This window comes from Malus sylvestris, chromosome 1 (assembly GCF_916048215.2).
Source record: "Malus sylvestris chromosome 1, drMalSylv7.2, whole genome shotgun sequence".
Taxonomy (NCBI): domain Eukaryota; kingdom Viridiplantae; phylum Streptophyta; class Magnoliopsida; order Rosales; family Rosaceae; genus Malus; species Malus sylvestris.
The window spans coordinates 6,849,749-6,861,546 of record NC_062260.1 but is presented as its reverse complement, the minus strand read 5'-3'; positions in this window follow the sequence as shown (position 1 = coordinate 6,861,546).

Below are 11,798 nucleotides of genomic sequence, written 5' to 3'. Positions count from 1 at the left end.
CTAAGAGAGAAATGCAACAATTAACCAGGCAACGATGCACTTGATTTTTTATGATGTTGACAGCTCATTGTGGCTCACAATGACCTATTTTCCTCTTTTCTTCTTTTGCTCTTCATTTGTAATTGAGTTTCTTTAAAATTTGTGTCTTTAGCTTTTGAACAGCCTTGAACTCTCTCATTTGGAAAACGTAAGCTACTAGTTTCTTTGTAGGGTAGGGCATTTTTAATATAAGAGGCTAGTTAAGAAAAATTTAAGGTTAAGAACAAAAAGACTTACATCCAGGCTCAAAAAGGCTAACCAGGGACAAAAAAATGTGAGGCACTGGCAAGTGGAAATAGTGGTAAGTCCTAACGCCTCCAAAATAGAGAAATATATGATACAAAGTTTTGAGAGGTCTCAAGGCAAGTTCTAGAGATGCAAAACACATACGATTGTACACATGAAAAAAAGAGTGTATGAAAAATGGACACACTATATTTAAGCACAAAATCTCATTAACATTCATATATTATCAACAAGAGGCTATTGTCTACAATGGGTCAAACATATCATAGTAGAGTCATGCCATCAAGTGAACAAAGCTAGAATTCATATGAAATCATTTCTATACTATCATAATAGGTCAAGCATTTCACCTCACACAAATTTTTTTAACAAGAAAAAAAATACAATATCTATACTATATGAACATGCAACCATGCATGAATGAAAGCATTTGCAAAGAGAGAGCTCAGTCAATTTAAACAACTTGGAGTTGGAGAGGTATTGACAAGTACACCATTTTGATTCTCTTTTCTTCTCCAAATTTGTCTCACTTTTGGAATAACGAAATTTGGAACAAATATAATCCTTGCGATTGTATCAATTTCACTTGAAGCTTACTTGTAGTTTTGGGCTTGGTCAAGTGCGATACAAACACTATGAGTCCCTCAAGTCGCCAAGCTAGGAGATTTGCCGAAGGAGGTAACAGACAAGGTAAGCAATCAAACTTCCAAGCAAGCAATCTAGATCGGAGGTTCGACTTTGGCTTCCAGTTGATTGTTCTCCTTCTCTTTGTGTCGTAAATAGCAACAAGGATAAGGAGAAGCAAATGGAGAAGAGATGATATGAGATACTTTTGTTTTTTGAAGAAGTAACTTTCCATAGGCTTATTCTTGAACTGGGCTAGAGGGTTTTCTGGTTTCCTCCAGAGTATAAGGCCGACTCAAGAATTTGAGGATCAAAACAAGTCCATCAAATCTAGAGTACGTTCGACCTTGATGATATGGGATACTTTTACTGTTGACAAAGTAGTTGATGTATCGGCACGTGTTCTGTTACACTTGTCTCCACATGCTTCCTTGTATCCTTCTCACTTGCCCTATATGTTCCTCAGGCAGATGTGGTATCTTCTCTGGAAACATAAGATGTTGAAGATGAGTACTCGAGAGCAATGCCAGGTAAGTAATCAGGCAAGGGGTTCCAAGCAGTCAGTTCTTGACTGGAAGCTTGATTCCAAGTGCTGACTGATTGCTCTCTTTCTACTTGTCTTGCAGGTAAGAACAAGGCCAAAGGAAAAGACAAGGAAAAAGCATGATATGGGATACTCTTGCTTTTAACCCTGATGATATGAGATACTCTTGCTCTGGTGTGGCTTGTTTGCAGAGCTATTATCGGGAGGAAAAGAAGCTGAGTATTTCGAAAGACTCTGCTGAGAGTGCCCTCTCAAATGTGAAGAAAAGTTGAGCATTTTTTTATTTGCAGGTTTGTCTGGTTGTGGAGGATGGAGGTCGACATATATATGAGTCTTCCTAACAACAAATAGTAGTGCTATTCCTTTACCTTTCTTGGTCATAGCAATGTAATGGGAGCTTCAAGCTTCACGTGTTTTAACTTTGTCATAGCACTTTGAAAAAGTGATATGTGGTATCTGGAAAGCTAATTTTGCGTGTGAAGATTGCAAACAAACTTTATCCTAGGAAATCTGGCTCTCGAAGTTCGAAAAGCCGTGCCTCTTCGATTTTTGAACAAGCAATCCTATCGGGGATCTAGCTCTCAAGATTCAGAGAACGGTGCCTCTTCGATTTTTGAGAAAGCAATCCTGTTGGGAGTCTTGACTCTTAAGATTTGGAGAGCAATGTCTCTTCGATTTTTGAGAAAGTAATCTTGTTGAGAGTCTAGCTTTCGAGATTCGGAGGGCGGTGCCTCTTCGATTTTTTAACACGTAATCCTGTTGGGAGTTTGGCTCTCGAGATTCGGAGAGTGGTGCCTCTTTGATTTTTGAGCAAGCAATCTTGTTGGGAGTGTTTTCTCGAATGTAAGTAAAGGTTGGACATTTTTGCCAGTCTGCCTTGCCACGGAGCACGGGGTTGACACACATTGGGACTTTCTAGTTATCAAGCAGTGGTGCTGTTCCTTTACCCTTGTGGGTAATAGTAGGGTAGCTGGACCTTCAAAATTTATGTGTTTAAACTTTGTCAGAGTTCTTTGGCAAAGTTATCTGTGGTACCCGAGGAGCTGATGTTGCATGTGGAAAGTGGTGCCTCTTCTATTTTTGAACCAACGGCCATGTTGCCCTTTCTTTTATAAGGGCACCAATTGTGTGCAAGAATTATATTCAAAGAGTTATTGCTTGTAGGAATTTTCCTCTTACTTCAGAGATTTATTGCACCTCATTTCTCCTTCATCATTTCTGAGAATGTCTGGCCCATCCGACCGTCGTTTTGACTTAAACTTTGGTGAAGAGGCAGCCATGCCTTCTCAAGACAATATATGGCGCTTATCATTCTTATCCCCTACTGGTCCTCTTACCGTTTGGGACTCTGTGATGAAGAATGATATGACTGCTGCGGTGGTGGCCAGGAACCTTCTCACTCCCAAAGATAACAGACTACTTTCCAAATGGTCTGATGAGTTAGCTGTTAAGGATTCTCTAGCTCTCAGTGTTAAATGTGCAGGATCTGTGTCTAATATGGCCCAACGCCTATTTGCTCGAACCCGCCAAGTTGAATCATTGGCGGCTGAAGTGAGAAGTCTCAAACAATTGATTAGTGGGCTCAAGCATGAGAATAAATAGTTGCATAGGCTCGCATATGACTATGCTACAAACATGAAGAAGAAGCTCGACCAGCTGCAGGAATCTGATGGTCAGATTTTACTTGATCATCAGAGGTTTGTGGGTTTGTACCGAAGGCATTTATTGCCTTCATCTTCTGGGGCTGTACCGCGTAATGAAGCTCCAAATGATCAACCTTCAGTGCCTCATCCTTCTGGGGTTCTCCTGGTACTGAGGCTCCGAATAATCACCCTCTGGTGCCTCCTCTTTCTGGGGCTCTGCCAAATGATAAGACTTCTCCTGAGCAACCTTTGTGAAGGCTCCCTCTTGTTTGTTTATTTTGATTCATGTATATGTACATATTTGTAACTTATCAGAGATATCAATAAACAAGCTTTGCTTCATTTCAACGTATTGTGCTAAATACACTAAGGTCTTCTTCACTAAGTTCTTTGAATTTTTCCTTTTGTTGAAGCTTGTATGTTGAAGCTTTGTGAGTGAAGCATGTAGGTTGAGGTAGTGCTCCCTTAATTTCCCGAGTGAGGAAAACTTCTAGGTTGGAGACTTGAAAAAATCCAAGTCATTGAGTGGTCGTGAGACTTCCGAGTATCAAGGTGCAGTAGCATATGGTAGGAGTCCCCCAAGTCTTTGGTCGAGGAAGTGGACAAAGGAGGTGTCTTGCTAGTAGCCAAGTTTCCAAAGTAACAAAACTTCACCATTTTCCTTTCTAACTGGTAGCCCAAAACTCCTATTTCATATATATTTGTTATGAAAGTTGTTAGGCCCAAATAAGAGGAGTCATAGGCTTCTTTTTTTTTTTCTGAATTTTCGATTTTTTTTTTTTTTTGAATTTTTGAATTTTCGAATTTCTGAATATATATATATATATATATATATATATATATTAAGCTTTATAGGTGAAGCTTTGTAGGTGAAGTTTTGTAGGTGAAGCTTTGATGTTGAAGCTTTGTTGGGTACTATGAATTGATTTTGCTTCACACTATCTTGATCAAGATAGTGTGAAGCTTTTGTAGGTGAAGCTTTTGTGGTGGGTGAAGCTTTTGTGGGTGAAGCTTTTATGGTGGGGGAAGCTTTTGTGGGTGAAGCTTTTGTTGGTGAAGCTTTTATGGGTGAAGCTTTTGTAGGTGAAGCTTTTGTGGTGGGTGAAGCTTTGTTGGGCACCATGAATTGATTTTGCTTCACACTATCTTAATCAAGATAGTGTGAAGCTTTTGTAGGTGAAACTTTTGTAGGTCAAGCTTTTGTAGGTGAAGCTTTTGTGGGTCAAGATTTTGTAGGTGAAGCTTTTGTGTTGAAGCATTTGTGGGTGAAGCTTTTGTAGGTCAAGCTTTTGTGGGTCAAGCTTTTGTAGGTGAAGTTATTGTGGGTGAAGCTTTTGTGTTGAAGCTTTGTAGGTGAAGCTTTGGAGTTGAAGGTGTGTAGGTGAAGCTTTGGAGTTGAAGCTTTTGTAGGTGAAGCTTTTGTACGTGAAGCTTTGGAGTCGAAGCTTTGTAGGTGAAGCTTTGGAGTCGAAGCTTTGTAGGTGAAGCTTTGGAGTTGAAGCTTTTGTTGGGTACCATGAATTGATTTTGCTTCACACTATCTTGATGAAGATAATGTGAAGCTTTTGAGAATTTGTAGTTGTCCTCCATTGATAAAGCTTTGTTGAATTTCCCTTTTTTTTTTTTGTTTTGTTTTTGTTTTTAGGAAAACTAGAAATTTGAAAATGTAAGAGAAACAACATATACAAATTTTGCTTCCACACTGTTGAGCAAGAGATTGTGATGCAAGCCACACCTTGTAGTAGTCAAAGGTTTGGATGAACCATATAAATTGAATTTGCTTCGAACAATCTTGATTAAGAGTGTGTGAAGCTTTCTATGAGTTGTAGTTGCCCTTCATTGTTGGCACCATAAATTGGTTTTGCTTCACACTGTCTTGATCAAGAGTGTGTGAAGCTTTTGAGAATTGTGGTTGCCCACCATTGATGAAGCTCTTGTTCGCACCATAAATTGGTTTTGCTTCACACTGTCTTAATCAAGAGTGTGTGAAGCTTTTGAGAATTGTGGTTGAACTCTTTGTTGGCACCATAAATTGGTTTTGCTTCACACTGTCTTGATGAAGAGTGCGTGATGCTTTTGAGAATTGTGGGAACTCCTTTAATGAAGCTCTTGTTGGCACCATAAATTAGTTTTGCTTCACACTGTCTTAATCAAGAGTGTGTGAAGCTTTTGAGAATTGTGATTGAGCTCATTTGATGAAGCTCTTGTTGGCACCAAAAATTAGTTTTGCTTCACATTGTCTTGATCAAGAGTGTGTGAAGCTTTTGAGAATTGTGGTTGTCCTCCATTGATGAAGCTATTGTTGGCACCATAAATTGGTTTTGCTTCACACTGTCTTGATTAAGTGTGTGTGAAGCTTTTAAGAATTGTGGTTGCCCCCCATTGATATTAGGGTACTGGTTGTACATTTCATCACCTGGTTGGTGGCATGAAGGAGAGTACGAGTTGTACATTTCATCACCTGGTTGGTGGCATGAATGGCAAGTTGCTATATGATATAGAGTACGAGTTGTACATTTCATCAGCTAGTTGGTGGCATGATTGAGAGTACGGGTTGTACATTTCATCACCTGGTTGGTGGCATGAAAGAGAGTACGGGTTGTACATTTCATCCCCTGGTTGGTGGCATGAAGATGAGTTCCTTCTTCACCTGGTTGGGGGCATGAGTGGCAAGTTGCCAAATGATATTTAGAGTACGAGTTGTACATTTCATTACCTGGTTGGTGGCATGAAGGAGAGTACGGGTTGTACATTTCATCACCTGGTTGGTGGCATGAAGATGAGTTCCTTCTTCACATTTCATCACCTGGTTGGTGAGAATAAGGGCAAGGTGTCGAGGCACATTGTAGCAAGTGTCGAATGACACAAAGTATGTTGAACCCTTTCGAAGCACAGTTGACTTATGTATGGATGTGTTGGAATGTATGATGTTTATGTATGAATGTGTTGGAATGTATGATGTTTATGTATGAATGTGTTGGAATGTGTGATGTTTATGTTGATTGATATGAGTGATGCTTATGAATGTTTTACTATGCATGAAGGGATCCATGCTTTTGATATGTGAACCATTTTGGTTGTAACACTTAGTATCACATGCTTTGTGTCAAAGTACGCATGTCAGAAGAAGTTGTCTGAATTCCCTTTTCTTTAAATAGTTGCCGAATGGCTTGTGTGACAAAAGATCTCAAGCAGTTGAGAGTCAAAACATTTATAATGTGTATGCCTTCTTATAATAGCATTTCCTTCAGTACCTAGTCCTCCATTTTGAAAGAGTAAGGCTTGGCCCCATAGTCATAATAGTCGATGGTACGTTCACCCCTGGTTGTCTTGATACGAACTTTTATCCCTCTTGTTGTAATGGGCTTACTGAAAGTAAAAATTCTTCCTCTTACCAAGAGACAAATACGTTTGGTGACTTAGCGAGTAGGTAAATGAGGCAGGAGATGATGCAATGGGTGTATAAATGGCCAATATCTTCTCACTTGGTAGAACTTGACTTCCACTTCCCATTTGTTGATAGGGGTTAACCATATGGGGGTTTCCTTGGTATGTCCTTGCTTCGGCGGATGCGTGGTTGTAAGCATGTGCCATCACCTCAGAGTAAGTCTTCCAAGTGTTGGCATTGATCATGTACTTGAAGAAACAATCACGTAGGCCTACCGTGAAGGCCTTGAGGGCGGTCTTGTCATCTGCCTCAGCGCAGCGAGAATACTCATGGCTGAAGCAACCGGCATACTCTTGTAGTGACTCGTCTGGCTTCGTCGGTGTGCATCATATATGCCATGGTGGACTCAAAGAGGTTAAGGTGTTCAATTGGGTCTTCCCTTCCAATATAGAGTTGTAAACCAAGCTTTTATTTTGTCTTTGCTTAAAGGGGGTGTCGAAGATCCTTCTTGTGAGAGGGTCAGGCCTGGGTTGGTTCCAGTCAGGTATCTCGTTTTGACGTTCGGCCTTCAACTTGTTTACTTCCTCAAGGAGTTGTAGGATAAGGGGGTCCTGAGTGGAGTCATGTACCACTGGAATTTTCTTTCGTCAGTCTCCATCACCTCTTTGAAGTAGGAAAGTTTGAGCAAGGGCGTGTGGTTTTTCCTTGGACTTGCCGTATTGACTTCTGGGGTAAGTCTGTCGGAATACCTTAGAGTCCCCTGTACCTTCATGTTCCTCTGGGACCTATCGTTTCTTCCCTAGATTAGCAGCTGGCCTGGGTCGTAGGATGGGACCGAGTCTTTCAGAAACCTTTAGGTCATTGATCTTCGAGCATATGTAGAGGGGATTCTCTCGACGTTGCTTTAGGAAGCCTCGATAGTCATGATAAACGGCTTTCGATCCTTCCAACCCTTCTGCAAGGAGGTGTCTTCCTCCACTTCTCCTGTTTCGAGTCGAAGCATCTGGGTTGAGAGAAGTCTCATATTGATCAATGTTTTGATGATTAGCTCGCTCCTCATCAGGGATACCTATGTCGAATGGAGGTGACCCTCCTTGTTGGGGGGCACCCAGATGATGGTTGATGTCCACAAGGGTAACAAGCTCGCGTGTTTAAGTACGCCTAGTTTCGTGGAGCGTCCCAAAGACCTTCTCATACTGCTCCTGGAGGATCTCATTCTTCATCGCTATCTTGTTGTTCTGAACCTCCAGCTCATCGACTTTAGCCTGAAGAGCAAACTTCTTTTGTTCCTTCTTTCGTTGCTTCGCACCAGGTGCAAGAGGGGTGTCATTTTGTGTGCTGTGGTTTCCTTCGCTCCCCATGTTGGAAAGGGATGCCTGGTCAAAAGAGAGTGTATGAATGGTGGAAACCAGCTTAACAAAGCTGAAGAGAGTGGGAATAAGTGTTGGTCCCACAGACGGCGTCAAATGTTGATGCACAAAATCAATGAGGACTTTGGTACAACAGAAAGTGTTAAGTTCGAGACCTTCGCTAGATTGCTTTGGTCACTAGTGTGGATAAGTATGTAAATGGATAGGGATAGGGAAACAAACACAAGATGTACGTGGTTCACCCAGATTGGCTACGTCCACGGAGTAGAGGAGTTCTCATTAATTGTGAAGGGTTTACACAAGTACATAGGTTCAAGCTTTCCTTTAGTGAGTACTAGTGAATGATTTAGTGCAAATGACATCCGGAAATATTGTGAGAGAATGATCTCTATTTATAGAAAAGAGTTTCTAATTTCATTCTGACATTGACACGTGTCGTGTTGTGATTGGCTTTTTATGTTGACACGTGTCGCGCTATGATTGGCTTCTGATGTCGACGTGTGTCGCGCTGTGATTGGCCTCCTGGTTGGAGGGAAACTCTTCTGGGTCCTTGACGGTATAACGTTGACCGGTGCTCAATAGTTTCAGGATTGGTCAAGTATGGTACAAACATTTTTAATTTTGAGTTCAATATATTGAACTTAATTATGAGTATGTTTCCCATAAGAAGAAATGACTCACGGTAATTCCAGTGGCAATAGTGTAATCAAACATAAAATATGAAAGAAATGGTTGGGTATCATCGATCTAGTTTGTCCAATTTTTTGTCAACTTAAGTTATTTGACACACTTTAAAATGTAATACCATCATTTTCTTGCCTAAAAACCCTTAACATTTCATATAGGTTGCGAATCCAACATCTAAGTCCAAAGTTAACTCTGTACACTATTTCTTTATGAAAAACATATCAATCTACTCTCCAATGTGTATCACATGTAAGTAACGTGACTTAAATTGCCGGAAAGTTGAATATAGTAGCTTCGAATCTAATAATAGAGATGTAATTGGCAGATTTTTATAATTCAATGACTGATTATTTAGGGACCTCATTCAAGTGATAATTCAGAGACTAAATTGATAGTTCACCATATTTAATATATGGAACTCACCTCTATCAATCTCAAACCGCACTGTGACAATAGTGTGACACAAATCAAACTCACGTGACTGATTTTTATGTACAATTAAGCATCAAACTCATATACAAGAGATTTTTGAGTGTGTCAGGAATACGGGGTGAATTCCACATGTTATTATATGATTGGAGGAATTTTTATTTTTTTTCAAGTATCCCTCAATTATATTGTAATATGTAGCGTTCCACTCCGTGTTCTAAAAAATCTCATCTCATCTACCTCCACCTCCGTAGTAGGCGTCAAAAGAGTAAACAAATCAAAGTCAAGGTGTTTCATACCTTCCACGCTGTTTACAATAAATGACAAACATGTCAACTTGTTAGTAGATGGTACTTGATATTAATGGTGGCATTTTTAAATCGGCGGTGGCTATGTTGGTATGTGTCTTGTGCTTGATTATCGAGGTTCTAGTTGTGGTGGGTAGAATTAGGAATTACAAATGGGAGCTCAAGTACGAGTACAAGTCCCCTGACTGCTTCAAGAAACTGGTTATAACCATCAATGGCAGAAGTCCTGGACCGACCATACATGCTCAGCAGGGCGACACAATCATCGTTGAGGTTACTAACAGTTTATGGACAGAAAATACCGCCATACATTGGCATGGAATCCAACAGGTACGTACCTACTACGCAAACAATTATCCGTTTTGTTTGGTTTATCTGTGCTTCTTCCTTAAGTTTCTCTTGTGACGTTGAGGTTTCCTTAGAAAGAAATAGAAAGCAATATGAATGACCTGTGTATATTTGTGTTTTTGGTTGCAGATTGGAACACCATGGAGCGATTGATCACTCATATATTTCATGCATTTGTACCATACATTTCTAAAGTCTTTGTGATGTTTTTGTGTTAAAATTGTAGCATTTTACCTTACCTTGTGTTAATGTGCAGTTAAATTTATTTTAGGATCACTTTCAAGCAAAATGGAGAAAATGAATTAATAAAAACAAATAAGAGAAATGGAAGTGGAGCTTGTCTCCACGGGGTGATGTTTTGAAAGGATCATTGCCTTATTGTTTAAAGCAACAGAAAACAGATAAGAAAAAGAGGGAAAGGCACACGGGACAGACTGGCAGACAAAGAAGAGTGGAAGGAAAAGAATAAAAGAATAGAAAAGAAAGGGCAGAAGGCACACATAAAGAAGGGAGCACGGCAGAAACAAGAGAAGGGGGAGGGAGCAAAAAGAATAAAGGCAGAGAGGACAAAGATGATGGACTGACAGAAGGAAATAAACAAAAGGAAAAGAATAAGAAATGGGGGACACGAACAGAAGATGACAGAGAGGAGAGAGAAGCACGGCAGAAAATAAAAGGGGGAAAAAGAGTGCGGTGCGCGGGGAGAAGCAGAAAGGCAGAGGAGAGGAAGTGAGGAGCAGAAAGCAAAAGGAACGGAGAGCTCGTCTTGCAAAAACGGGTGTCTTCTTTCTTTGTTATTTTTTTATGGATAATTTCTTATGTATTAATACAAGTATGTGTAACTAATTTATTTTGCTAGAGTGAAGCCATGAGCCGCAACATGAATATGTAGATTTCTCTTTCAATTGCTTAAGTGTTGTTACATGCTTGCTTTGATATTTTCAATCACTGAATTAAACTATCTATGTACCTTGATGCTTGATCACCATTAGGATGCTTAGAAAAGTTATCGGATGCAATTTTGAACGAATGTCACGTTAAAATTGATTGTGCTTCTTGTGATTGAGGATTGTACTCTCCTAAGGTAAATATCATACTCTTAGGGATTACATGGTTTAACAAAGGGATTTTCATCAAGATTAATGAATCATTATGTTTATATTTAATCCAAATGTCATGGATAAATTGCATGTAGTGGTATGCGTTTTAGCTTGAATGTCACAAGTAAAACATACACAAGGAAAATCCAACCTTCAAAGTATGTGTGTTTTCAATTATTTAAGCAATTGGAAGAGCTACGTAGGAGTGTTGTTGGTAAAGGTTGAACTCTAGCATATTGTCAATCTATTTTTCTTCAATCATTTATTTTATCTTGAATTTTCTCATTTACTTGTTTTGTTTAGTTGAATCATTATTCCTATAAACCAATTCCCATTTTAGATATTTGTTTAAGTCACATCCAATAGTATTTAGTTTCGTCAAATTAGTGTAATTCTTAGAGTAAAAGTAGCATAATTCACAAAAACTCGTAAATTGTTTATATCAGTCCCTGAGGAGATCGACCTTGCTTGAGCCATTCTATACTACAAACACTTGTTCTCTTGCAAGAATTTTCTATGGTTTAACCCTTTGTTTTACAAGTGGTTAAATCGCTATCAAGAAATTGGCGCCGTTGCCGGGGACTGTGCCAACAGTTCCCGAGCTTTTGTGTTTATTTTTCTTATGCTTATGTTTATGTCTTATTTTTATTAATTATTAAATTTAAAAAAAAAACAGCAATTAATTTAGTTGAGTTTTGATCTTTGATTAAGCCCATTGATGGTGAATTTAACTTTGGTACCGTAATAATGCTGTATATTTTCGTTAGAAATCTGTTTATGTATCCCTTTCACAAATTTCTATTCTAAATCACGTATTAAAAAAAATAAAAATAAAAATAAAAAGGTCATGAAGCATCAAGTTGAAGTCTTTAAAAGCTAACTTTTCTATAGTTCACAGCTTTTAGTAATTATTCAAGTCTATGCAGAATGATGCATATAGCTCCGTTGGGTAAATCAATGGCTTTTATTTTTATATTGCTCTTGTTCAAATCAGTGAATGTGTGGTGTGAGATTTTTGTCTTTGTTTAACTAACTAGTGGTTGCTAATTTGCATAAATTGTGTTTTTGATTC